The sequence below is a fragment of the Ovis canadensis genome, chromosome 2 (genome assembly GCF_042477335.2).
Source record: "Ovis canadensis isolate MfBH-ARS-UI-01 breed Bighorn chromosome 2, ARS-UI_OviCan_v2, whole genome shotgun sequence".
Lineage (NCBI taxonomy): Eukaryota > Metazoa > Chordata > Mammalia > Artiodactyla > Bovidae > Ovis > Ovis canadensis.
The window spans coordinates 217,183,042-217,205,489 of record NC_091246.1 but is presented as its reverse complement, the minus strand read 5'-3'; the positions used below and the strand labels follow the sequence as shown (position 1 = coordinate 217,205,489).

The following is a 22,448-nucleotide window of genomic DNA, read 5'->3' as shown; positions in this document are numbered from 1 at the left end:
AGCGATGTTTTTATGTGTCCTTGGCCAACTATCTCCACGTAAAACTCTGTCAATTGACTGTGGTACTGCAGAACAGAGTAACTACAACGGCACTTAAACCAGCTCTGTACAGATTTTTAAATGTTTGAGCTGACCTTTCCTGATTTATTATTTTAAACCGTAAAACCGACTCAGATTCAAGGCAGATTTGTCACTCTCTCCCAGGGCCCTTCTAGGGTCGTACAGAATTATCACTTTGCATTCGAGCGCAGAACCTGAGGAAAAGCAAACGCACGGACACGTATAGACGTGGCAACAGTGACAAAGCTTTGTTAAAACTTGTCCCTCCAGTGGCGCGGCGAGATGGGGGTCTGGCCGCCAGGAGCCAGCGCGGGCGGCAGAGTGTAGAGCAGCCTGACTATCCTCTCGCTTTGTTTTTGCTGTCACGGTGGTACAGAAATAGCAGAGCAGGGGCGGGAAGTCGTCGGGCGGTATTTCTGGTGTCTGTACGTGTGAGTGTGTCTGCGTTTTTCCCGGCTAGCTGAGGACCGCGGTGAGTAGGAAGCAGGAGCAGTGCAGAGCCCGCCCCAAGGGAGCGGCCGCGCCTCTGCAGCAGGGTTCGGGTGCCAGCGCTCCAGCCACTTCCAGAACGCTCCTGGCCGCTTCTACCCGCCCAGCATCCTGCCGGGGTTTCCCCGCCACCCGCGCTCATTTGCATGGCGCTGCCCCTCCCCCGCTGCCATTGGCCAGCGCCGCGCCCCGCCCACTGCCCCTCCACCTCGGCAAGGTTCCGTCCCCCGAGCCGCCCGGAGCTGCGGGCAGCTGGCGGACTGTTAAACCGCGGCGGCGGCGGCGGCCGGGGCGGGAGCAAGACGCGCTCTGGAGACGAGTCAGCTGCGCCCCGGGTGGGGGGAGGAGGGCGGGCAGCTACAGATCACCTCGGCAGCCCCCACCACGGCCGGACCGAAGGTGCGGCGGCGGAGGGGAGCCAGGGCGCCCCAGCAGGCGAGTGGCCGGCGGGGTCGGCGGGCTTGAGGGGGTTGGGTCTCCTCTACCGGGGACTGCGGCCCCGCGGGGAGGGGAGAGCGGAGAAGACCGCTGGGTGGACTTGCGGGCCAGGCGACCGACCGGCAGCCCCTTCGCCCCCCGAATCTTCAGAGCTGTTGGACTCTGGGTCCCGGCACAGGATCGCGCTCTAGGGTAGGGTCGGACCGCAGCCAAATTTAAACGGCTAAACCTAACAGCCTTGGCAGAGATAAGGGGAGGGAAGGGGTAGAGGGAGGGGAGGGGCGGATCTAGACTTGGTCACGTGGGAGCAGGGGCGGGGCTTGGCTGTCCTCCCTTTTGTTTTGGCTGGCGCGTGCGCAGAGGGCCGAACACGTGGTTCCCCCGGGTCCGCCCCTTGCCTCGGCGGCCGCGCCTCGCTGAGTGTGGTTGTGGTGACGCCTGTTTTGGGGAATCTCTTAGGGCGGGCCTGTTTGTATTAGATGGGACCGTTGTTTTGCTTGTTTCCACTTTATCTAGGCAGACGTTGATTTGGCCTTTAGAATTACGTGGGATGGAAGGGAATCTAGAGAATTGTTGAGGACTGGTGTTTCCAAGTTTGTGTGCTGAAGGGATTGATGTATTGCTGGGAAACTTGAGGATGTGTGGTGTTTGGTAGCAAGAAATAGAAGACAGTGTTCCGATTATTAAACTACTGGAAAGGAAGAGGCTCTACAGGGAGGAAAGGCACTGGATGGACCTTCTTGTGTTTTCTTACTAGTACTATTTGGTTCGTTCATTGCCCGCTTTCGCTCTTCTTGCAGATTCACTTTTTCCCCTCGCATTAGCGATCTGCGGGGATAGACTTTGTTTTTTTAACTGTGGAAAGCATGTTACTTAAATTTTTTTTTTTTTTTTAATATTTGGTTGTGCTGGTCTTTGTTACTACGCGGGTTTTTCTGTTTAGGGTGAGCAGGTATTAGTTACTCTCTTTACTTTTTGATAATCCAAACTTTGGTCGACTGGCGAGATTTAAGAGGATAGTTCTTTCGCCTTTCCTTCGTCCGTCCTAACCAGTTTGCTAAACTTCATGCTGAGTTTGGGTCAGTAGGATTTTTTTTTTTTTAATACCGCGGGATGGGGCAGGTTTGTTAGCAATAAAACCTAAGATATTTACACTACTGTAGACAAAATCGACAGTTTTTTTTTTTTAATTAGGAAAAAGTGGCTCTAAAAATAATTAGACATTAGCAAAAAACCTGGTGTTCTGGACTGCGGATTGCTTGAGAAAGGCTTAGCAGTGAGTGGTCTCTGCTGTTTCCAGTTCTTACTAGCTTGTTTGGGCAAGTTACAACCTCTCCGATTCTGTTTCCTCTTCTAAATAGTTTCGTAATACTGTCCTTGCCTTAAGAGGTTGTTACGAGAATGAAATGCTTTGTGTTAGTAAAAGTGTTTATAATCTTTATTAACACTACACATACAGAAATTTACAGATAATACGTTTTTATAACAGAAGTCCTTTTTTTTTTAAGCCATCATCTTAGGAGAATATAAATGATGAAATAGCATATATTTGAATGTCTTTAAAATCTGTTGTAATCATCATTGATTCTCCCGTTTTTTCCACTTAATCAGATCGATGTCAAGGTTTCTGCCATTTCTCATAGTTTTAATCTAGATAATCGTTACTACTTTCACCCAGCCCTTCTGGGTTAACTTTTTTTACATGAAATTTTTCTAAATCCAGGCCAGTTGTATCCCACTGATTTTTTTTTTTAACATTTACTGTGTGTGTTACGTACCTTTTCAAATAATAATTGCTTGTTTTTAAATCTTATAAAATAATTTGGAGAAAGAAAACAGGTGCAGATAATAAAAATACAAATAATTTGTATTTCTATGTGCCAATGAATATTTGCATATTTTTCCTAAAACTAGGATTATGTGGTATTTTAACTTTACCTCATAAACTGTTCCATGTCCTTAGTCTTTGAAAAAATTATTTTTGGAAGCTCAGTGTTATACCGTATAACTATCATATTTAAAATTTTTCCTGTTGGCAGATGTTTGGGATGTTTCTAATGTTTTGCTGATATAAATTTCACTACAAAGAATACAGCCTTTTATGTAAAGCTTTGGAAAAAAATTTCTCCTAGATTTGTAAAAGAGGAATTATTGGTGGAAGTGTGTGTGTTTTAAGGTTCTTGTAACATCACCAAATTACCTTCCAGACTGTTGTTTAATACTCATTTAGTGTATGAGCATGCCTCCTATTACATCTTTATTCATCATCTGATATTAGCAATAAAACAAAAGAACTTGCTTTCATTAGCATAAATTTTTTTTCATGTGTGTCTGTGATATATGTGTTTTATTTTCTTAGAAGCCCCTTGTGGAAGAGGAATATATTTCATATTTAATATATTGCAGATTACATAGTTGATGCTTAATAAACACTTGCAGGTTGACTATTAATATTTATCTTTTTGATCTCTGAAATTTTTCAGGAAATTATATCTTGCTTTTTTGTCTTAGTTTAGGAGTACTTTATTGGCAATATACTCACAGCTTTATTCATTACTTTGAGTACGTCTCTGTGTGGGTGGGTTGGGGGGCACCCTTGATCTATCACAGTTGTCTGCCAGTGACTTCCGGTTGTGCAACTGCTGCATTATTCAGTAACTCCATCCAGTTTTGATGCCATTTGTCATAGTAACTTAGACTATTTCATTTCCTTTATTCATTCAACTGTCTCTTGTGGAATTCGATTGCAAATTTTACTTTAATTGTTCCAGATTCACTTGTAGCCTTTTCTGTGTTTAAAGGAAAGAAGTCAGTCTTTTTGTGTTTAAAGGAAAAGAGCCTAGTGTCTGAAGTTACTTTGCTTCATTATATAGATGCTCTTGATAGCACATCTCTGAATTGCCTATAACATCTTTTACTGCTTTGAACCTGGGGCAAAGTGGCAAAGAATCTCCTTGCAATACAGGAGACTTGTGTTCAGTCCCTGGGTTGAGAAGATCCTCTGGAGAAGGAAATGGCAACCCACTCTAGTATCCTTGCCTGGGAAATCCCATGGACAGAGGAGCCTGGTGGGCTATACTTGGTGGGGTCAACAAAGAGTTGGACACGACTTAGCAACTAAAAACAAAGACTATCTTTAATCTACCATGTAAATCTTATTTATGAGTAATTTTTACATATTCAGTTATTTATCTCTCTTCCTGTTTTTTACATTGTCTGTACCATATTAGTTGATAGAGGCCGAAAGCTTTCTTTCAGGTGTAGAAGATTGTTTATTGATTGTATTCTTCAGGTTACAGTCAGCAATGAAGGAATGAAACTGCTTGCAACTGAAGTGACAATCAATAGGAAATTAGCAACCAGTTTACTGACTTTAAAACATATCATCTGTTACACCTCTAGCCTTAAAGTCCTTACTATTAATATATTAAAGGACTATAATGGAATATGGTACATTAGTGATGATGTATCAGTCATCAATACAGTCTTACTTTCAGTATGTTTGATTTAGAAAGGCAAGGAAGGTGTATTCATTTCTGAAAGGTTTTTTTTTTTTTTCCTGGTGACGAGCTCTGAAGAGATTTCACTGAACTGTGCTTGTTATTCTGTGTGAGATAAACAAATCAGCAAGGGTTAAAAAATGATATTGTACTTGCCTGTAGACAGTCTGTAATGGAAATCTGAGGACAATTTATCATGAAAGTTTTTAAATACTTGATAATATTTTTAGGTTTTTAGGAACACTTTTTTTCCCATATGAATGTGACAGTTCTCTTGCAAAATTGGGAAAAAATGCATTCATTTATAATATTAAGGCTTTGTTACATTTCTAATGAACTTTTAATTTATTATTTCTGGTTCTTTAAGATCAAGAATTTTCAAGCATGTTGTTTAAAGTAATTAAAAATTTGTTTTTATTTGATAGTAGGTCATTGATCAGTGTTTAACCACTTGAAATTAAGTTGAAGCTAAAATGTATATAATGAGCAAATGTGATAGTGCTAAATTTTAACTTGAATTTCTGGATCTAAGTTGATGTACACAGAAAAAACATGGCTCTTCATTTATATTCTTGTGAGTCATGCTTTTGTAACTGAATAGTAATAATTCTGCTTGAAGTTTGAACTATGATCTGTTTGATGTGTTATGTGGCCACCCAAGTGGCTTTATCTTTAATTAAATTCTTTTAGTCTTCAAAGAGAATTCCTTTTTAGGCATAGTTTTCGAAGTGGAAGGAGTTCTAGCTATAAACATTATTGAATACAACGTACTGAGCTAACTGTACCTTGGTCATGCCAATTACTGCAATGCTTTGTGCTGTAATTTGAAAATGCCCATTTGTGGCATAAAGAAATCTTGAAAACACAGCAGTGTATTTTGTGTTTGCAAGTTCCAGTAATTCCTGTATTTTTCAGGAATAAAGTTATACCAATATAGATTCTTTCTCATTACTTTTATTGACTTAATTGGTTTAATTGACTTAATTTAACATTATGAGGTACAAATTTGGAACTTTAGCCCCACTGTATTTCAGTAATGTTTGAAAGAGCTGCTCAGATTTTCCTAAAAGAAGTTATGCTTTTTTCATACTCCTTCAATGTTACTATAATGGTTTGACTGTATGAAACACATCAAAGTTATAAGTTTGGAAACAATTTAATGTTTGTCTCTGCTTCAGAGTTCTCACTTATATCTGTTGGTAGTCTTTTCACTTTCTTTTAACTTAAGGATGAATCTGCTTTCTTTATGCTACTTTTATTCCTAGTTTATATTGTTGCATTGAAGAGAATTAGGATTATCCAGATTTCAGTTGAGAGAATACATTTAATATCAGGGGGTAGATATTGATATGATATTTTCCATGGGCTTTGTGGAATACACATATGCATGCTAGAATGTAAGTCATAATCAAATCTGGAGTAGTATTTTAGGGGCTGGAAAATCAGATTTGTTTTTTAATTGTTAATGTTCATTCTCAGGATGATGGGTGGGTCTTATTTAGATTGTCTAGATTTTTAGTTTCAACTCTGAAAATGGACTAGATTGGCAAACTTTTGATTTTCTTTAGCTCAAATGCCAAAACTTATTTGGTATATGTGACCTGCAAATACAAATAGTAGTTCTAAAGACCTGGTTACTAGTGTCAGGATCAACTCAATAATTATTGATATAATTATCTCACTGTGTACATGCAGCTTTTGAGAGGTGACATGATGATATTGGACTTCCCTGGTAGCTTAGTGATAAAGAATCTACCTGCCAATGTAGGAGATGTAGGTTCAGTCCCTGGGTTGGGAAGATGCCCAGGAGAAGGAAATGGCAACCCACTCCAGTATTCTTGCCTGGAAAATCCCATGGACAGAGAAGCAAGGTGGACTACAGACTATGGGGTCACAAGAGTCAAACGTGACTAAGTGACTAAGCAACAAAATGATAGTATTTACTATATCTCATGATGTCCAAGGGATTAGATTATGTTTAATTAATGCTAAATTTCATAAACATGATTTATCAATATTAAAGATTAAGTCACTAATGGAAGCATTTTGGAGACAACAGGACAAGACTTTTTATTTGTAGTAATGTAAATATCAGAAACGCTGGGCTGGAAGAAGCACAAGCTGGAATCAAGATTTCCGGGAGAAATATCAATAACCTCAGATATGCAGATGACACCACCCTTATGGCAGAAAGTGAAGAGGAACTAAAAAGCCTCTTGGTGAAAGTGGAGAGTGAAAAAGTTGGCTTAAAACTCAACATTCAGAAAACAGATCATGTCATCTTGTCCCATCACTTCATGGGAAATAGATGTGGAAACAGTGTCAGACTTTTTTGGGCTCCAAAATCACTGCAGATGGTGACTGCAGCCATGAAATTAAAAGACACTTACTCCTTTGAAGAAAAGTTATGACCAACCTAGATAGCATATTGAAAAGCAGAGACTACTTTGCCAACAAAGGTCCGTCTAGTCAAGGCTATGGTTTTTCCAGTAGTCATGTATGGATGTGAGTGTTGGACTGTGAAGAAAGCTGAGTGCCAAAGAATTGATGCTTTTGAACTGTGGTGTTGGAGAAGACTCTTGAGAGTCCCTTGGACTGCAAGGAGATCCAACCAGTCCATTCTGAAGGAGATCAACCCTGGGATTTCTTTGGAAGGAATGATACTAAATCTGAAACTCCAGTACTTTGGCCACCTCATGCGAAGTGTTGACTCATTGGAGAAGACTCTGATGCTGGGAGGGATTGGGGGCAGGGGGAGAAGGGGACGACAGGATGAGATGGCTGGATGGCATCACTCACTCGATGGATGTGAGTCTGAGTGAACTCTGGGAGTTGGTGATGGACAGGGAGGCCTGGCGTGCTGTAATTCATGGGGTAGCAAAGAGTTGGACACGACTGAGCAACTGAACTGAACTGAAATATCAGAACAACTGACTTCTTCCTTAATTCACAGTAAATATTGGATTAAATTGTAGACCCACCTTTACAGTACCCCCCACTTTTTTGGATTAACTTGATTTTATTTATAATAAATTTAATGTAACCAGGAAGAAAAAACTTTTTATTCTTTGTAGTTTTTAAATGCTTATAATTTAAAGGAATAAACTTTGGCATGTCCTACTGAAATTGTCTCTGTTTGGTAGTTTTTATAATACTTCTTAAAAAACGTAAATTGAAATCTGGACTTTTTGCTGTAGTGTTGTTTGCTTTGTGGATTATCTGTAACAGTTTTGTGGTGGATTGGTTTTTGTTTTTTTGTTCACTATGCCTATAATTTCTGGGCTGCAGATGTGCTAAGGAATGATTATTATTTATTTTAATTCAGAATGCAGGTTTAAAACTCTTGTAAAAAACATGAAAGCAAAGTTCATACCCGGCAAATATAATTGATTTTTGGATTATCGAGAACTATTGCTACTTAAAGAGAAAGTGTGAAGGTATTAGTCTCTCAGTCGTGTCTTACTCTTTGTGACCCATGGAATGTAGCCCGCCAGGCTCCTCTGCCCATGAAAATTTCCAGGCAAGAATACTGGCCTGGGTTGCCATTCTCTCCAGGGGAGCTTCCTGACCCAGGGATTGAACCCTGGTCTCCTGAATTGCTAGCAGATTCTTTACTGTCTAAACCACCAATAGTTAAAATAATTTATCTGGTTGCTTTCTTATCACCTTTGAAAGGGTGATAAGATTTCTCACAGTTTCGATTCTTAAATCCTGTTATATGACTATTTTAGTTTCTGTATGTTGTGGTTAAGGAAGTTGTTTTTTTCTCAGTTTTGCTCATTCCAGTTTCTTTGAAATCTTATATATATGGACTGACTAAATTCTTTTTAGAGAAGGAACCTATTTTGCTTGAGTATCTTGGGTGTATATAAAATAAATATCATCAAAGATGATAGTGATGCCAAGAGTAAATAGAATACAGTATTTTAGCAACTAGAAACAAATTTCTTAGATTTAGGTAAGATCCAAATACTGTTTTTCCCACACAATATCTGCATAATTAGAAACTGAATATTCATAAGAAAATCAAGATGCTTGGAAAACTCCTTTGAGGATTTACCTCTTTCACATTCTTTTTTGTATAACCTAAGGAAAGTTATTACCAACCTAAATAGCATATTCAAAAGCAGAGCTATTACTTTACCAACAAAGGTCCGTCTAGTCAAGGCTATGGTTTTCCCAGTGGTCATGTATGGATGTGAGAGTTGGACTGTGAAGAAAGCTGAGCACCGAAGAATTGATGCTTTTGAACTGTGGTGTTAGAAAAGACTCTTGAGAGTCAAGGAGATCCAACCAGTCCTGGGTGTCATTGGAAGGACTGATGCTGAGGCTGAAACTCCAATACTTTGGCCACTCATTGAAAAAGACCCTGATCCTGGGAGGAATTGGGGGCAGGAGGAGAAGGGGGCAACAGAGGATGAGATGGCTGGATGGCATCACCAACTCGATGCACATGAGTTTGGGTGACCTCCGGGAGTTGGTGATGAACAGGGAGGCCTGGCGTGCTGCGACTCATGGTGTCGCAAAGAGTTGGACACCTCTGAGCGACTGAACTGAACTGAAGCTGCTATTATGCTTTGGAAATGAAATGTTTTAGTTAATGGTTGATTCATGTTTTCTTCAGGGGTACTATATACTTTATACTGTCTAGTACAGTAATCCTTAACCACAAGTGGCTATTAAGCACTTGAAATGTGGCTAGTCCATATAGACTTTGTGCTAAATGTAAAATAAACACTATATTTGGAGGTTTTAGCACACATAGAAAAGAATATATCTCATAAGGATGTTTTTATCCTGACAGGTTGAAGTAATAATATTTTGTATATAATGGGTAACAATGAAGTTAAAATTTCATGTTTCTTTTTACTTTTTTAAATGTGTCTGCACATTTTAAATTAGATGTGTAGCTCACATCATATTTCTATTGGATAGCAATGTTGTATTTCCTAGCCTTGAGATTCTTTTCACAGTAAAGTATCTTATGAACCTCTTTCCTTGACATTTTTGTTATGTTTTTATAATTATTATTTATTTGGCTGCTCTGGGTCTTATGAAACTGTGCTCCCTGCATTGGGAAGTTGAAGTCTTAATCCTGGACTGCCAGGGCATTCCCACCAGCTGAACTTTTAAGTTTTCTTTTAGGGTTCTTTCTCCATTGTAATGCCTCTTCGTTTGTTCAGATAAGTGTGAGTGAATCCCTAGTATGATCTTGGGCTCCTTTCTCTGGCTCATGTTCTAGATAAGTTTATAATTGTTCTTCTTCAAACACACCAAATTTATTCCTGCTTTAAAGGTTTTTATGAATTTTCTTTTTTCCTTGGAAAGCACTTACTTGAAATCTTGGTTAGATTTTAGTCATTTCTAGTCTTAGAGCTATTTAGCGTTACTGGTTGGGGCATAGACTTGGATTACTGTGATATTGAATGGTTTGTCTTGGAAACTAACAGAGATCATTCTGTTGTTTTAGAGATTGCATCCAAGTACTGCATTTCAGACTCTTTTGTTGACCATGATAGCTACTCCATTTCTTCTGAGGGATTCCCGCCCGCAGTAGTAGATATATGGTCATCTGAGTTAAATTCACCCTTTGAAGTCTATGTTAGTTCGCTGATTCCTAGGATGTCGATGTTCACTCTTGCCATCTCTTGTTTGACCACTTCCGATTTGCCTTGACTCATGGACCTGACATTCCAGGCTCGTATGCAATATTGCTCTTTACAGCATCGGACCTTGCTTCTATCACCAGTCACATCCACAACTATTGATTGTTTTTGCTTTGGTTCCATCCCTTCATTCTTTCTGGAGTTATTTCTCCACTTCTCTCCAGTAGCATATTGGGCACCTACTGACCTGGGGAGTTCCTCTTTCAGTATCCTATCATTTTGCCTTTTCATACTGTTTATGGGGTTCTCAAGGCAAGAATACTGAAGTGGTTTGCCATTCCCTTCTCCAGTGGACCACATTCTGTCAGAACTAAACCCAAAAAAGATGTCCTTTTCATTATAGGGGACTGGAATGCAAAAGTAGGAAGTCAAGAAACACCTGGAATAACAGGCAAATTTGGCCTTGGAATACAGAATAAAGCAGGACAAAGACTAATAAAGTTTTGCCAAGAAAATGCACTGGTCATAGCAAACACCCTCTTCCAACAAAACAAGAGAAGACTCTACACATGGACATCACCAGATGATCAACACTGAAATCAGATTGATTATATTCTTTGCAGCCAAAGATGGAGAAGCTCTATACAGTCAGCAAAAACAAGACCAGGAGCTGACTGTGGCTCAGATCATGAACTCCTTATTACAAAATTCAGACTTAAGTTGAAGAACATAGGAAAAACCACTAGACCATTCAGGTATGACCTAAATCAAATCCCTTATGATTATACAGTGGAAGTGAGAAATAGATTTAAGGGACTAGATCTGATAGATAGAATGCCTGATGAACTATGGACGGAGGTTCATGACATTGTACAGGAGACAGGGATCAAGACCATCCCCATGGAAAAGAAATGCAAAAAAAGCAAAATGGCTGTCTGGGGAGGCCTTACAAATAGCTGTGGAGAGAAGCAAAAAGCAAAGGAGAAAAGGAAAGATATAAGCATCTGAATGCAGAGTTCCAAAGAATAGCAAGAAGAGATAAGAAAGCTTACCTCAGTGATCAATGCAAAGAAATAGAGGAAAAGAACAGAATGGGAAAGACTAGAGATCTCTTCAAGAAAATTAGAGATACCAAGGGAACATTTCATGCAAAGATGGGCTCGATAAAGGACAGAAATGGTATGAACCTAACAGAAGAAGATATTAAGAAGCGGTGGCAAGAATACACAGACAAACTATACAAAAAAGATCTTTACAACCCAGATAATCACGATGGTGTGATCACTCACCTAGAACCAGACATCCTGGAATGTGAAGTCAAGTGGGCCTTAGAAAGCATCACTATGAACAAAGCTAGTGGAGGTGATGAAATTCCAGTAGAGCTATTTCAAATCCTGAAAGATGATGCTGTCAAAGTGCTGCACTCAATATGTCAGAAAATTTGGAAAACTCAGCAGTGGCCACAGGACTGGAAAAGGTCAGTTTTCATTCCAATGCCAAAGAAAGGCAATGCCAAAGAATGCTCAAACTACTGCACAATTGCACTCATCTCACACAAGGAAAGTAATGCTCAAAATTCTCCAAGCCAGGCTTCAGCAATATGTGAACTGTGAACTTCCAGATGTTCAAGCTGGTTTTAGAAAAGGCAGAGGAACCAGAGATCAAATTTCCAACATCTGCTGGATCATGGAAAAAGCAAGAGAGTTCCAGAAAAACATCTATTTCTGCTTTATTGACTATGCCAAAGCCTTTAACTATGTGGATCACGATAAACTGTGTAAAATTCTGAAAGAGATGGGAATACCAGACCACCTGACTTGCCTCTTGAGAAACCTATTGCAGGTCAAGAAGCAATAGTTAGAACTGGACATGGAACAACAGACTGGTTCCAAATAGGAAAAGGAGTACATCAAGGCTGTATATTGTCACCCTGCTTATTTAACTTATATGCAGTGTACATCATGAGAAACACTGGGCTGGAATAAGCACAAGCTGGAATCAAGATTGGCGGGAGAAATATCAATAACCTCAGATATGCAGATGATACCGCCGTTATGGCAGAAAGTGAAGAGGAGCTAAAAAGCCTCTTGATGAAAGTGAAAGAGGTGAGTGAAAAAGTTGGCTTAAAACTCAACATTCAGAAAGCGAAGATCATGGCATCTGGCCCCATCAGTTCATGGCAAAGAGATGGGGAAACATTGGAAACAGTGTCAGACTTTATTTGGGGGGGTTCCAAAATCACTGCAGATGGTGACTGCAGACATGAAATTAAAAGACGCTTACTCCTTGGAAGGAAAGTTATGACCAACCTAGACAGCATGTTGAAAAGCAGAGACATTGCTTTGCCAACAAAGGTCCGTCTAGTCAAGGCTATGGTTTTTCCTGTGGTCATGTATGGATGTGAGAGTTGGACTGTGAAGAAAGCTGAGTGTCAAAGAATTGATGCTTTTGAACTGTGGTGTTGGAGAAAACTCTTGAGAGTCACTTGGACTGCAAGGAGATCCAACCAGTCCATTCTGAAGGAGATAAGCCTTGGGATTTCTTTGGAAGGAATGATGGTAAAGCTGAAACTCCAGTACTTTGGCCACCTCACGCGAAGAGTTGACTCATTGGAAAAGACTCTGATGCTGGGAGGGATTGGGGGCAGGAGGAGAAGGGGATGACAGAGGATGAGATGGCTGGATGGCATCACTGACTCTATGGAAGTGAATGAGTGAACTCCAGGAGTTGGTGATGGACAGGGAGGCCTGGCGTGCTGCGATTCATGGGGTTGCAAAGAGTCAGACAGGACTGAGCAACTGAACTGAGTCTTAGGGCAGATGTCATCAAGAGACTTCCTTCATCTTCAAATCTGTAGTAACTCCTACTGCAACATAGTCATGCTCTGTTACTCTACTTGATTTTTATAAAGACAGTGAGACCCCCTATTTACTTATCTTTTTATTTTTTTATTTGTGTATTCTCTGTCTACCATTTGCTGGATAGATTGTAAGCTCTGTAAGAATAGAAACCTTACTTTTCATGCTCACTACCATCTTTCTAGTACCTAACATAGTGTCTCTTAACATGCTTGTCAGTTATTGTGTGCGTTAACTTAATGGTTCAATGTTTGATCTTAGATCAAATATACATTTAATGAAGGTGGGTTTCCCTGGTGGCTCAGCGGTAAAGAATCTGCCTGCAATGCAGTAGATGTGGGTTCAATCCCTGGGTTTGGGAAGATCGCCTGGAGAAGATAATGGCAACCCACTCCAGTGTTCTTGCCTGGAGAATCCCAGGGACGGGGAAGCCTGGTGGGCTGCCGTCTGTGGGGTCGCACAGAGTCTGACACAACTGAAGCGACTTAGCAGCAGCGAGTAAACAACAACAAAAAATAAATGCAGCTTCCACCAGAAATAGACAAAACTATATTTCTGAGAAAAACTAAATTTCTTCATTTTCTGCTTTTAAAAAGTCAGCTGGTTAACATTTCCATGTTTTGGGGGGGGAAATGGTTTGTGTTTAAAAGATGAAATAGGTTTTCAGCTGCCAGTCACAAGCACTTCTCTATAAATAAGTCATTGTGGTATGGATGGATTTATACCCAAATGAAAATCGGGTGGTTTTGTAGTTATTCTCAGTGTCTTAAATTGGCTCCCAAAATACTGGCGATACCTTTTAGATGTTATAAAATAATTTTGATCATATGAAATACAGCTTATGGAACTAGTGAAGATATCTTGAGGTAAACTAGCAGAATTATTATTTTATGTTCTCAAATCAGTGTTCTTCATGTGCTCTGCCTCTAAACAGTTGTCTATTGTGCATAAGAGGAAATAATACACAGTTGAAAATAGTTATAATTTAAAACTGTATAATAGTTGAAACCATTTTTCTGAGTTAACCTGAATTGTAAACTCAGTGACTTTCAGGAGTATGCACATCTGATTTCCACTAATTCCTAGACATACTACCTTTTGTATATTTATGTCAAAGGCTCCTCAATTGTTATATTTTAAATAGTTTTTAGATGTTTATTTTATTGTTTATTTTAATTTTGAGGAAGTCCAAGTTACCAATTTTTTCTCTTACGAATGTTTTTGTGTCATAGTTAAAAAAAAAACTTTGCCCAACCCAATATCACAAAGATTTTCTCCTATATTTTTCTAGACATTTTATGGCTTTAAGTTTTACGTTTAGGTCTATCCATTCTGATGTATGTGACTGTTTTTGTATAAGGTATGAGGTATAGGTTAAGGCTCAGAATTTTGCAGATGAGTACCTTATTGTTCCAGAGCATTTATTTAAAAACCATCTTTCTGCATTGAAGTGCAAATACATCTTTGTCAGAAATCAATTGACTGTATACCTGTGGGTCTATTTAACAGCTCTCTATTTTTTCCCATTGATCTGTGTCCATTTTTGGTGAATTCATGCTTATTTTGACCAAAGTAAATAGATAGGCATTATGAGTCCTTTAACTTCATTCTTGTTTTGGCTATTCTAGTTCCTTTCTGTTTCCATGCAAAATTTTAAAAATTTGTTGATTGTTTACTTTTGGCTGCATGGGATGTTGCTACACAGTGGCTTTTCTTGTTGGATGGGCTGAGGGGCTCTAGGCATGTGAACTTCAGCATTTGCAGCGCACAAGCTGAGTGGCTGTGGCTCATGGGCTTAGTTGCTCTGTAGTATGTGGAATCTTTCTGAACCAGGGCTCAAACCTGTCTCCCCTGCATTGGCAAGCAGACTCCTTACCACTGGACCATCTGGGAAATGCTCCATACAAATTTTTGAATCAGCTTACTGATATTAACAAAATTCCTTCCAAGATTTTGACTGGGATTGTGTTAAATCTATATATCAGTTTAAGGAGAATTAACATTGCAACAATATTGAATAATTAATCCATGAGCAATTTTGTTGTTCAGATGCTAAGTTGTGTCTGACATGGACCCTATGGACTGTAGCACACTGCAGACTTCCCTGTCCTTCACTCTCCCGGAGTTTGCTCAAACTCATGTCCATTGAATCGGTGATGCCATCTCATCCTCTGTCATCCTGATCTCCTCCTGCCCACAGTCTGCCTCAGCATCTGGGTCTTTTCCAACGAATTGTCTCTTCTCATCAGATGACCAAAGTTTCGGAGCTTCAGCATCAATCCTTCCAATGAATATTCAGGGTTGGTTTCCTTTAGGATTGACTGGTTTGATCTTGCTGTCCAGGGGATTCTCAAGAGTCTTTTCCAGCACCACAATAAGAAAGCATCAATTCTTCAGTGCTCAGTGTTCTTTATTTTCCAGCTTTCACATCCATACATAACTACTGGAAGAACTATAGCTTTGACTATATGTACCTTTGTCAGCAAAGTGATGTCTCTCCTTTTTAATACACTGTCTAGGTTTATCATAGCTTCTGTTGCAAGGAGGAAACGTCTGAATTTCATGGCTGAAGTCACCATCTGCAGTGATTTTGGAGCCCAAGAAAATAAAGTCTGTCCCTATTTCCATTGTTTTCCCATCTATTTGCCATAAAGTGATGGGACTGGATGCTGTGATCTTAGTTTTTTGAGTTTTAAGCCAGCTTTTCACTCTCCTCTTTCACCCTCATCAAGAGGTTCTTATTTCTTCTTCACTTTCTGCCATTAGAGTGGTATCATCTGCATATCTGAGGTTATTGATATTTCTCTTGCCAGTCTCCATTCCCACTTGTGATTCATCCAGCCCAGCGTTTCACATGATATACTCTGTGTGGTGGTGGTTTTTTCTAGTGTGTAGATCCTGACATTTTTTGTTAGATTGACACCTCAGTATTTAATGTTTTTAAACTATTGAAATTAATACTGTTTAAAAATTTTCTATTTCTGTTTTTTTTTTTTTTCATTTCCAATATTTAGAAATACAAGTGATTTGTGTGTCTTGACTTTTTTATCTGCTACCTTGGTAAGCACATTAGATCTAGGAGCTTTTTAATAGATCCCTTTAGGGCTTTCCAGGTGGCTCAGTGGTAAAGAATCCACCTGCAAATCAGGAGACAGAGGTCAAGAAGAAGGTCCGCCTGCAAATCAGGAGACAGAGGTCAAGAAGAAGAAGGTCCCTGGGTCAAGAAGATTCCCTGTAGAAGGAAATGGCAACCCACTCCAGTACTCTTGCTTGGGAAATCCCATGAACAGAGGAGCCTGGTGGGGTTATGGTTCATAGAGTTACAAAGAGTTGGACACAACTGAGTGATCATGTGTGCATGGAATTTTCTGTGTAGAAAATCATGTCATCAATGAGTAGACACAGTTTTACTTTCCAGATATGTGACTCTTGTTTCTTTTCCTTCATCTGTCCCACTAATTAGGACCTCCAATGTGATGATGAATAGGAGTAATGAGAACAGACACCTTGCCTCATTCCCAGTCTTAACAATTAAAGTATTCAATCTTTCATCATAACCATGAAGTTGTCGCTAGGCTTTTGTGTAATGTTTCTTGTCAGGTTTAGCAATTTCCCTCTTTTTCCTGGTTTGCTGAGTTTTTTTCCTGATTATGAACAGACACTGCTGCTGCTGCTGCTGCTGCTGCTGCTGCTAAATCGCGTCAGTCGTGTCCGACTCTGTGCGACCCCATAGACGGAAGCCCAACAGGCTCCTCTGTCCCTGGGATTCTCCAGGCAAGAACACTGGAGTGGGTTGCAATTTCCTTCTCCAATCGTGAAAGTGAAAAGTGAAAGTGAAGTCACTCAGTCATGTCTGACTCTTAGCGACCCCATGGACTGCAGCCAACCAGGCTCCTCCGTCCATGGGATTTTCCAGGCAAGAGTACTGGAGTGGGTTGCCATTGCCTTCTCCGATGAACAGACGCTAGATTTTGTCAAATGCTTTTAATTCTTTTCTTTAGTCTTTTGATATGGTAGATTTCAATGATTAATTTTATTTTTAAAATGATAACTGAAATAGATGCTGTTACTACATAAGTTCTGGAATACCTTTAAAAATTATGACTGTATTCAGCCAACAAATATCTGACAATTATTATGTACCAGACATTGTTTTAAGTGCTGCAGATTAGAACATTGAACAAAACTGAGTTCTTCCCTTGAATTATATTATTTCCTAGAATGTAATATAGTGTCAGGTTCTGATATTAGTGTTCTGAGGCTCAATGTAACAGTGTAGGGGAATGGAGAATCATGAAATGAGGTGCTAGGGCTATTTTAAATAATTAGTTAAGGTAGGACCCTGAGGAGGTGACTTTAGAGCAGAAACATGAATGAAGTGAGGGAGCCAGCTATCTTATATGTGGAAAATTGTTCCAGACTAAGAGAATGGCAAATACGAAGTCTCTGAAGCAGGGACTTGTTTGGTGTGTTTCAAGAATAGCACAGAGGCCAGTGTTTATGGAATGTAGCAACCTGTGGAGAAAGTTACTAGGAGGCGAAGTAGTCAGGGACTTGATAGTGAAGAATTTTGTAGGCCATAATAAGAACAAGTTTGGGTTTTAAGTGTAATGGCAACCACTTTTTTTTTTTTTACCAAATATTTATTATTTGCTATATCTCAGATACTTTTGCATGTTGAAAACAGAGTAGTTAACAAAATAGTGAAAAGTTCAAGCAGTTGAAATGTTAGTAATAAGTGTAGTTGCTTATGTCATGTGGAGGTAGTTAGAAGTGGTAGAGTTTAGAATGCTCAGTTAGTAAACATTATGCATAATGATTATATGTTTAATTAAAAAGTTGGAATAAATGGATTTATGTCTTACACTAAAACTACATGAACATAGTTTAACCTTTTTTAATTATAGGACACAGACATTTTTGTGAAGTTCTTTGGTTGTGAAGTAGAGAGACTTTCAGGCTAGGGTTTTGGTGTGGTTTTTTTTTTTTTTTTTATTAATAAGGATTCACTTGAGGATAGAATACAGAAAAACTTAATGGAAATACTAGAACAGGAACTGTGATATGGCTGATATGGCTAGACCTTCCAGAGTCCAAAATCCCCAAATCTTTAAACCCCAGTGCATTAATTACATATTGCTTAGTAGCACGCCAAAGAGATGGAGCGAAAACAAAAACAACACCCAGCTGTGGATGTGACTGGTGATGGAAGCAAATTCTGATGCTGTAAAGAGCAATATTGCATAGGAACCCAGAATGTTAGGTCCACGAATCAAGGCAAATTGGAAATGGTCAAACGGGAGATAGCAAGAGCGAATGTCGACATTTTAGGAATCAGTGAACTAAAATGGACTGGAATGGGTGAATTTAACTCAGATGACCATTATATCTACTACTGTGGGCAAGAATCCCTTAGAAGATATGGAGTAGCCATCATAGTCAACAAAAGGGTCCAAAATGCAGTACTTGGATGCAGTCTCAAAAACGACAGTATGATCTCTGTTCATTTCCAAGGCAAACCATTCAAAATCATGGTAATCCAAGTTTATGCCTGGACCAGTAATACTGAAGAAACTGAAGTTGAAAGGTTCTATGAAGACCTACAAGACCTTCTAGAACTAACACCCCAAAAGATGTCCTTTTCATTATAGGGGACTGGAATGCAAAAGTAGGAAGTCAAGAAACACCTAGAGTAACAGTCAAATTTGGCCTTGGAGTACAGAATGAAGCAGGGCAAAGACTAATAGAGTTTTGCCAAGAGAATACACTGGTCATAGCAAGCACCCTCTTCAACAACACAAGAGAAGACTCTACACATGGACATCACCAGATAGTCAACACTGAAATCAGATTGATTATATTCTATGCAGCCAAAGATGGAGAAGCTCTATACAGTCAGCAAAAACAAGACCGGGAGCTGACTGTGGCTCAGATCATGAACTCCTTATTGCCAAATTCAGAATTAAGTTGAAGAAAGTAGGGGAAACCACTAAACCATTCTGGTATGACCTAAATCAAACCCCTAATGATTATACAGTGGAAGTGAGAAATAGATTTAAGGGACTAGATCTGATAGAGTGCCTGATGAACTATGGATAGAGTTTCATGACATTGTGTAGGAGACAGGGATCAAGACCATCCACAAGAGAAATAAAAGCAAAAAAGCAAAATGGCTGTCTGAGGCGGCCTTACAAATAGCTGTGAAAAGAAGAGAAGCCAAAAGCAAAGGAGAAAAGGAAAGATATACCCATTTGAATGCAGAGTTCAAAAGAATAGCCAGGAGAGATAAGAAGGCCTTCCTCAGTGATCAATGCAAAGAAATAGAGGAAAACAATAGAATGGGAAAATTAGAGATCTCTTCAAAAAATTAGAGATAGCAAGGAAACATTCATGCACAGATAGGCTCAATAAAGGACAGAAATGGTATGGACCTAACAGAAGAAGAAGATACTAAGAAGAGGTGGCAAGAATACACAGAAGAACTGCACAAAAAAGATCTTCATGACCCAGGTAATCACGATGGTGTGATCACTCACCTAGAGCCTGACATCCTGGAATGTGAAGTCAAGTGGGCCTTAGGAAGCCTCACTATGAACAAAGCTAGTGGAGGTGATGGAATTCCAGTAGAGCTATTTCAAATCCTGAAAGATGATGCTGTGAAAGTGCTGCACTCAATATGCCAGCAAGTTTGGCCACAAGATGGTAAAAGGTCAGTTTTCATTCCAATCCCAAAGAAAGGCAATGCCAAAGAATGCTCAAACTACCACACAGTTGCACTCATCTCACACACTAGTAAAGTAATGCATAAAATTCTCCAAACCAGGCTTAAGCAATTCGTGATCTATGAATTTCCAGATGTTCAAGCTGGATTTAGAAAAGGTAGAAGAAGCAGAGATCAAATTGCCAACATCCTCTGAATCATCAAAAAAGCAAGAGAGTTCCAGAAATGCATCTATTTCTGCTTTATTGACTATGCCAAAGCCTTTGACTGTGTGGATCACGCTAAACTATGGAAAATTCTGAAAGAGATGAGAATATCAGACCACCTGACCTGCCTCTTGAGAAATCTGTATGCAGGTCAGGAAGCAACAGTTAGAACTGGATATGGAACGAGAGACTGGTTCCAAATAGGAAAAGGAGTACATCAAGGCTATATTTTGTCACCCTGCTTATTTACCTTATATGCAGAGTACATCATGAGAAATGCCAGGCTGGATGAAGCACAAGCTGGAATCAAGATTGCCGGGAGAAGTATCAGTAACATGTAGATGACACCACCCTTATGGCAGAAAGTGGAGAACTAAAGAGCCTCTTGATGAAAGTGAAAGAGGAGAGTGAAAAAGTTGGTTTAAAGCTTAACATTCAGAAAACAAAGATCATGGCCTCCGGTCCCATCACTTCATGGCCAATAGATGGAGAAACAGTGGAAACACTGGCTGACTTTATTTTTGTGGGTCCAAAATCACTGCAGATGGTGACTGTAGCCATGAAATTAAAAGATGCTTACTCCTTGGAAGGAAAGTCATAACCAACCTAGACAGCATATTAAAAAGCAGAGACATTTCTTTGCCAATGAAGTTCCATCTAGTTAAGGTTATGGTTTTTCCAGTGGTCATTTATGGATGTGAGAGCTGGACTATGAAGAAAGCTGAGTGCCAAAGAATTGATGCTTTTGAAGTGTGGTGTTGGAAAAGACTCTTGAGAGTCCCTTGGACTTCAAGGAGATCCAGCCAGTCCATCTTAAAGGGAATCAGTCTTGAATATTCATTGGAAGGACTGATGTTGAAGCTGAAACTCCAATACTTTGGCCACCTGATGCAAAGAACTGACTCTTTTGAAAAGACCCTGATGCTGGGAAAGATTGAAGTCAGGAGGAGAAGGGGACGACAGAGGATGAGATGGTTGGATGGCATCACCAACTCAATGGACATGAGTTTGAGTAAACTCCGGGAGTTGGTGATGGACAGGGAGGCCTGGCATGCTGCAGTCCATGGGATCGCAAAGAGTTGGATATGATTGAGCGACTAAACTAATGTAGCACATAGCATGTAACATTAATCTATAATTTTATGGTTTAAAACATCTATTTCATAGTTTCTATGGGTCAAGAATCTAGGCTTGGCTTTGCTGAGTGCCTCTAGCTCAAAGTTTCTCACAAGGCTGCAGTCAAGGTGTTAGTGCTACAGGCATCTGAAGGCTGGAATGAGGATGGATCTGCTTCTCAGATCAGGGCATGACTGTTAACAGGCTTTAGGTCATTGCGGTCTATTTTTCAAGTCAGTAGTTCTTTGCCATGAGAGTCTTTCAGCTCACAGCATGGCAGTTAGTATTCTTTAGTGAGTGAAGGGGTGATGAGATGGAAGCCATGGTCTCTTTGTAACCTGATTTTAAAAGTGGCATTCCATGATCTCTTTTACATTCTATTTGCTAGAAAAGAATTTCACTAAATCCAGTCCACACTGAAGTCAATAAATCCACTCCACACTCAAGAAGAAAGGATTACACAAAGACATGAATACCAGGAAACTGGGATTATTAAGATCATTTTAGAAGCTGCCTAATATACCAAGTAAGCCCTAGAGATCTTAGGAGAGTTTTTTGTGTGTATGCTTTATTCTGGTTCTCTAAGATAAATGTTTCTTAGCCACTCTCAATGTCCACATTTCTTTGTTTTCTCTTTTTTCTATCAACTCTAGTTCTTATCTAATAATCTGTGTATCTCTTTCTTCTTAGTTTTAGTTTTCCCTTATCTCTGGTTTATCCAGGGCATAAGAAATCCACTGCTTCTCATTATTTCACCCCTGTTCCTGCTGCCCACCACTTTGATTACATACTTCACACATATTTCTAAGGAGAAAATGTGGGTAAGTAGGGGATAGAGTATAGTATCTTTTGAGTATAACTACCTCAGAGAGAACTGTGATTAGGGCAGTTTCCCTCAGAGCAATATAGTTATCTACACACAATTGTTGATATATATAAATTAGAAGTTATGGTCATTGCATTAAGTGATAGATTGAATCTTGAAAAAAATTTCCCAGTGCTAGCTTTTAAAATATTTTCCTGTTTTTCATAAAAGTACAAAATATATTTTTCGAAAGAAAACCCAATATCTGGTTATTTTTTTCCTATTTGTTTTGCATTTGGAAAAATTGAAAATCTTTTATAAATAGTTGGATGGCATCTTTTGAGACATATAAAAGTATATAAATTTTGACAGAAAATTATACAGAAATCTCTTTATTTTTTGAGACATTGAACAGTAAAATATAAAAAAGGCAAATATTTTTATCTCAGAGTATTAACAACCATTAACATTTGTTCATTTTTCATTGAATCTTTTTCCCCTAAGTAATAAAATATTATAGTTAAAATTCAACAAAAATAGTTCTGTTTCATGCAACTTACGTGACTACTGTTACAGCTTTGGTGAGTATTTTTCCGATTCCTCTTTTGTTCTTGTAAACATTTAAACACACACTTATATCCATAAATAC

General features: G+C 39.3%; 1 protein-coding gene across 7 annotated transcripts in view; it reads left to right on the top strand.

Moving 5' to 3' along the window:
- The first annotated feature begins 750 nt into the window (after positions 1-750).
- Positions 751-22,448, top strand: part of KANSL1L (KAT8 regulatory NSL complex subunit 1 like) — a 134,153-nt gene continuing 112,455 nt past the window's right edge. For 2 of the 7 annotated variants that reach the window (XM_069578227.1, XM_069578221.1), the window contains exon 1: positions 756-1,179. The gene's annotated coding sequence lies outside the window, so the exon portion shown is untranslated. Of the gene's footprint in view, positions 1,180-19,771; positions 21,521-22,200; positions 22,381-22,448 lie in introns of those variants that run through there. The other 5 variants (XM_069578220.1, XM_069578228.1, XM_069578222.1 and 2 more) reach the window with 5 other exon arrangements.